Source organism: Gopherus evgoodei, chromosome 11 (genome assembly GCF_007399415.2).
Source record: "Gopherus evgoodei ecotype Sinaloan lineage chromosome 11, rGopEvg1_v1.p, whole genome shotgun sequence".
Taxonomy (NCBI): domain Eukaryota; kingdom Metazoa; phylum Chordata; order Testudines; family Testudinidae; genus Gopherus; species Gopherus evgoodei.
The window spans coordinates 154,975-161,528 of record NC_044332.1 but is presented as its reverse complement, the minus strand read 5'-3'; the positions used below and the strand labels follow the sequence as shown (position 1 = coordinate 161,528).

Below are 6,554 nucleotides of genomic sequence, written 5' to 3'. Positions count from 1 at the left end.
GAAGGTACCTCGAGAGGTCATCGAGTCCAGTCCCCTGCCCTCATGGCCGACCAAATACTGTCTAGACCATCCCTGATAGACATTTATCTAATCTGCTCTTAAATATCTCCAGAGATGGAGATTCCACAACCTCTCTAGGCAATTTATTCCAGTATTTCACTACCCTGACAGTTAGGAACTTTTTCCTATTGTCCAACCTAATTCTCCCTGTCATAAACAGATAGCTAAGGGTTAATGTCTCTTTCCCCTGGAAAGAAGTAACCTGAAACACCTGACCAGAGGACCAATCAGGAAACAAGACTTTTTCAAATCTGGAAGGAGGGAAGTTTGTGTGTGAGTCCTTTGTTCTTGGTCTTGTGCCTGTCTCTCTCTCGGCTATGGGAGGATTTCTGTCTCTTGCTTTCTAATCTTCTGTGTCCCAGTTGTAAGTACAAAAAAGATAGGACAGTGATTTACATATTTTTTATTTTGTATTTACATGTGTGTAGTTGCTAAAATGTGTTAAATTGTATTCTTTTTGAATAAGGCTGTTTATTCATATTTCTTTTAAGCAATTGACCCTGTATTTGTCACCTTAATACAGAGAGACCAGTTTTATGTACTTTTTCTTTTTCTTTATATAAAGCTTTCTTTTTAAGACCTGTTGGAGTTTTTCTTTAGTGGGGAACTCCAGGGAATTGAGTCTGTACTCACCAGGGAATTGGTGAGAGGAAGAAGTCAGGGGGAAATCTGTGTTTGTTAGATTTACTAGCCTGACTTTGCATACCCTCTGGGTGAAGAGGGAAGTACTTCTGTTTCCAGGACTGGAAATAGAGAGGGTGGAATCCCTCTGTTTAGATTCACGGAGGTTGCTTCTGTGTATCTCTCCAGGAACACCTGGAGGGGGGAAGGGAAAAGGTTTATTTCCCTTTGTTGTGAGACTCAATGGATTTGGGTCTTGGGGGTCCCCAGGGAAGGTTTTTAGAGCGACCAGAGTGCCCCAAAACACTCTAATTTTTTGGGTGGTGGCAGCTTTACCAGGTCCAAACTGGTAACTAAGCTTGGAGGTTTTCATGCTAACCCCCATATTTTGGACGCTAAGGTCCAAATCTGGGATTAGGTTATGACACTCCCTTGCTGCAGTTTAAGCCCATTGCTTCTTGTTCTATCATTAGAGGCTAAGGTGAACAAGTTTTCTCCCTCCTCCTGATGACATCCTTTTAGATATCTGAAAACTGCTATCATGTCCCCTCTCGGTCTTCTCTTTTCCAAACTAAATAAACCCAATTCTTTCAGCCTTCCTTCATAGGTCATGTTCTCAAGACCTTTAATCATTCTTGTTGCTCTTCTCTGGATCCTCTCCACATCTTTCTTGAAAAGCATAAGCTTTTGTAGGCTAGAACCCACTACATCAGATGCATGGAGTGGAAAATACAATAGCAGGTATAAATACACAACATATGAAAAGATGGGAGTTGCCTTACCAAGTGGGAGGTCAGTCAATTCAATTAACAATAGGATACCAAGGGAGGAAAAATCACTTTTGTAGTGGTAATGAGAGTGACCACTTCAAACTATTGACAAGAAGGTGTAAGTAACAGTAGGGTCAAATTAGTATGTGGGAAATTAGGTTTTGTAATTACCCAACCACTCCCAGTCTTTATTCAAGCCTAATTTGATGGTGTCCAGTTTGCAAATTAATTCTAGTTTTGCAGTTTCACGTTGGAGTCTGTTTTTGAAGATTTTTTGTTGAAAAACTGCCACTTTTAGGACTGTTACTGAGTGACCAGGGAGATTGAAGTGTTCTCCTATTGGTTTTTGAATGTTATAATTCCTGATGTCAGATTTGTGTCCATTTAGTTTTTTGCGTAGAGACTGTCCGGTTTGACCAATGTACATGGCCTGAATAAAGACTGGGAAGCAGATATTAACGAGTGTCTGGGGCTCAGTGGAGTAAACTGCGGACCCAACACCAACTGCACCAATGTGACTGGGAATTACTCCTGCAGCTGCATCGATGGATACGAGTCCAGGCCTGGGAAAGCCAAATTCCCGCACGCGAGTGAGAACAGCTGCCAGGGTGAACTCTCCCCTTGCTGCCACTACTCCCTGCTCAGTCCCCCACAGCCCTGGGTTCATTCCAGGCCTGGTGCTGCAGCCGAGGCTGCTGCCATCTGCGGCAAAGGCACCCGATCCACTCACCGGGGCTGTAATCAGCTGTGACCCTCAACTGCTGCCCCAGCACATGGGGGCCAGGATCTCCCCTGGCTCGGTGTTTGGATTGGGACTAAACCCCTAGGTTTGCAGAAAAGCACCAAGGAGACGGGTGGGAAGCCTCGCTGCTAGGGCACCCCTGAGCCTGGGAAGAAGCCTCATATATGGTCCATAGCCATAGCACAGTGCGCTCTGCCCCCTATGGGCTCCGGGGAGCAGAGAATAGGCACAGCACAGTGTGCCCCAGCCATGCCCCCGATCCTCCGCCATGGGTCCTGGAGAGCAGAGAATAGGCACAGTGCCTGATGCTCTAGCCTGGTCCCCAATCTGCCCTGATTGGCCCCAGGGTGCTGAGAATAGCCACAGCGCAGGGTACTACGGCCATGCCCCGAACCACCCCCTTCAACAGGCGGCCGGCATGGTGGGTGTAGGGCCCTTACAACAGCTCCAGGCTGGCTGGGGAGGCCCCTGCACAGGATGGGGGGATTGTCAGAGACCATTACGCTGCCACAGTGGCCCAGCAGGGCCTCGGTGTAGCTGTGAATCTGACCTTTGACTGTTTAATACTCAGGACACCGGTCACCTGGGTCCTGGGACTCCCGTTGCGCAGGTCATTACAGGTGGGTGCACTGGCCGCATGTCGGGGGTCTGAGGGCTTCGGTCATAGACCCCCGAGTGCCATCAGAGAGCAAACAAACTAATTTAAAGGAACACCATCCAATTCCCCCTCACTCCCCTGGGCGCAGCCCACCCACCCTTCTCCTAGTGCTCCATGGGAGAGGTGGGGCTGGGTGTATCCCAAATGGGGAGGGGATCCATCGGGCTGGGGTCTTTAACAATGAGTGTGGCTTCCCTTCTTGTGACTAGCTCCAATTCAGCACCTCCTTTCTTCTCTCCATCATTGCAGCTCCCGGATTCGCGGCTGCCCCGTGTCTCAACCGTCCGGCCAGGTCATGCTGTGATCCCCATTCTGGGGGAGCCTTTCAAAGTCAGACCCCTCTCTCCTATGCCTGCTAGTGAAACCCTTCCTCTGGAGCTCCTAGCCCCCCTTGCCTCAGGGCCCCACCATCGGGCCCAGCCCTCGGGCTGTAGAGAATCCCCACCTGTCCCCTCCCAGGCAAGCTTCCTTCTAGCTAGTGCCCTGCACGCAGCCTAAGTCACTTTCCCTTTGCAGCTTAACTGACAGATATGGCCCCCCCTTAACCCCATTCTGTCAGGGCTAATGCAGGGAGGGGCTCGCAGGGTCATGGTCTGGATAATATTTGGTCCCCAGTCTGGGATGGGGTGGGAGGCATTGTGCTGCAGGGATTGGGGCCCTGCAAATAGCAGGGAAGAAAGGAGAATAAAATGAGGGGGAGGGTAGATGGAGCAGACAGACTGACTGACAGACCACGTCCCCTGCAATGGGTTGGGGGTGTCTCCATGGTCATTCGCCCCCAGTGCGCCCCCTGCCCTGCTATGTGTGACCCCCTCCCACCCTGCTGTCCCTTCTTAGACATTGATGAATGCTGCAAGATCTCAGATATCTGCAGTCCCAAGGTCATGTGTATCAACACCAATGGGAGCTACTGGTGTAAGTGCCGGGCTGGCTACGTCCCCTCCAACAGGAACACAACCCTGTGCCAAGGTGGGTCCTGCCACGAAGGGCATGGAGGAGCATCTGAGGGGGCTGAGCAGAGTCTGAAGCTACATAGGCAGAGGTCTTGCCCGAGAGGGCAGGGAGCTGAGAACAGGTCTGGCATGTCTCACCAGGCCCCCTGCTCCCCATGGACGGGGTCCCTCTGAGTCTCAACCCTAGCTGGGGAGGGCTCATCCTCAAAGCCCTCACCTCTCTCCAGCCCAGCCTGTCCGTCCACTGGGGTGTTTCCAGTTGTCTCAGAGCCACAGCCACCAGCGTGCTCATGTCTGGCTTGGAGAGCGGAGGGATTCTCCCCTCCCTCCATACAGGAAGGCGATTCTGGAAGCAGAATGACTGTACCCAATTGGGCGAGGAATGTGGGTGAGGCTAACACCAATTAAGATGCCTGTACACCAAGGCAAGGAGGCTGGGTAACAAAATGGAGGAACTAGAGCTACTGCTGCAGGAAGTGAAACCAGATACTGTAGGGATAACAGAAACCTGGTGGAACAGACATGGCTGGAGTCCAGGGATTGAAGGGTATGTGCTGTTCAGGAAAGACAGGAACAAAGGCAAAGAAGAAAACCCTTGAGTCATCAGTTTACCCATAAACAAAGCTAGTGTTCTCCCTTGAACCATTGTATTTTCTCTACAACTCCCTCCCCTACCTATGCCCAAGTAAGGGTTCTGATGTATAGACCCAAACTCTGCATCAGTTCCACTGGGATTCCATCTCCTGACTGATTGGGCTGGGGGCTCTGCCTGTCTCCAGCACTCAGGACCCTGAGCTACCGCCATCACTTGGGAACTCCGACCAGTTCAAACCTTATGGAGTGGGTGAGGTCCATCCCTCTCTCTCTGTTTTCTTTTCTACCTCAGGTATTAACCTTTAAAATGTAACTGTTATGTTTGTTTAGCCCTCCTGATGTAGTTATCACTAAGATTCAATAAATAACCTCTATGGTTCAGCTGGTAGCTTCTCTCTCTCTAAATTTTAATCTTTTGTGTTTTAGCTTCCCCCATTTACTCTGCAGCGATGCTTCTTGTATCTAAGCTAAAGATCCCTGTAGTGCCCCAAAAATACTGTGAGGTTTGCTCATCAAGTGGGTTACTACCAGTTCAATTGTAATGTGAAAATGGGATAGAGATGTGTTAAACTTGGGGAACATGGGGGTGGGGGGAGAGAGCTGAAAGTGCTGCTCAGCCAAGCTGAGTGAATAGAGGAACGCATGAGGGGATCAGCTGGAGAGTCGTGATTGACCTGGTCCTCTCAGACTTGCTCTGCTAGCGTGTGTGTGCACATGTTCATCTAGTTCTAGGGCTGGAGGAACCGAGCCCTGGGGATCCTAGGTCCTGCAGGGTAGCTCCATTGGGAGGGGACTTGCAGAAGGAAGGAGCAGAGCTCCATATGAACACACAAGCGACTTTCACAGCACGTTGATAGAATTACAGAACCCCTCCCCCAGAAGAGTAACCCTGATAAATGAGCCAACCGCCAAAGTGACGGGCACATCTGGGAACAGCATACAAAAAGCCCTTTTCCTTCCTCAGGAAAGCTGGATCCCAGGCATGTTGGTTAATGCTGCTGGGAGATTGCTTTAGGTGAAAAACTGCTGTAATAATTGATTTTAGACGCTAAGAAGCATATTATGATTTTCATTTTATATGTAACCAGTTCTGTTTCCATGATCTTGACTCGGTACCTCTTAAATCTTAATCTTTGATAATAAATTTAGGATTATTCCACTATACTTATGTCTCAGTGCTGTGAGCTTATAAAGATCTGATCCTGAGCTGTACCAATCAAGCTGTTTAGATTCCCTGGTAATTTCTGTGAGTGTCCTGTGACAGTAACCTGATGCTACTGGGGGACACTTTCAGAGGGGCTTGGGGGCTGCGGTGCAACTAGTGTTACCATGCAAGGCAGAGCAAGGGCTGACAGAGCCCTATGGAGATTGGTAGGCTGGCTAACAGACCGGTGGTGTTATGCTTGACTAGATATCAGCTCCATGAGAAAATTTTCCTCCTGATCAACTGGAAAAACTTTCTAACTATAAAGGTAGTTAAGTTCTGGAATAGGCTTCAAAGGGAGGTTGTGGAATCCCTGTCATTGGAGGTTTTAAAGAACCTATTGGACAAAGAGCTGTCAGGGACGGTCTAAGTAGAGTGCTGGATGGGATGATATTTCTAGGACCCTCTCAGCCCTACATTTCTAGGATTCTCTGAACTGTGGAGTTTAACTGGTGAGCCCTGCAGTGAACTGCCCCATCAGCCTTCACCCAGCTCTAGTCCAATGTGAATTATTAACAAAATGAACTGGTCCCCGACATGAAGAAGTCACAAGACCAGTGAGCACAGCAGGACATTCCCTATCAGAGATACCCAATGACAGTCGTTCCCTTGTAGTGCAGTGGGGGAAGCTAGGGAATCCTATGGTTCCTCTCGGATAAAGTCTTGCAGTACACAAACAGGGACTTGGTTTAGAAAAGCAGAGATGCCTTCCCTCACACACTATTACAGGCACCTATCCTAAGTCTGTAAGTAAACAGACAGTTCACAGACAGCCTTCTGACCCAGAAATAGGCTAGACAGGAGGGAGGATAACTCACCAGAACACAGTCCATTCCACTTACAACCCAGAATTCATCAGCAACACTGAATTCCCAGAAAAACAAAGAAGAGAATATGACTAAGAACCAAACTCCCGATCACTAACTACAGGGATTAGCTCTAATTTTGTGGG

The 6,554-nt window shown here is 49.0% G+C and overlaps 1 long non-coding RNA gene across 1 annotated transcript; it reads left to right on the top strand.

The window, feature by feature from the left end:
• The first annotated feature begins 2,052 nt into the window (after positions 1-2,052).
• LOC115659355 lies at positions 2,053-5,562 on the top strand. The gene is made up of 2 exons (XR_004002529.1): positions 2,053-2,813; positions 3,101-5,562. It is a non-coding gene; the product is annotated as an uncharacterized LOC115659355 (long non-coding RNA).
• The last annotated feature ends 992 nt before the right edge of the window (positions 5,563-6,554 follow it).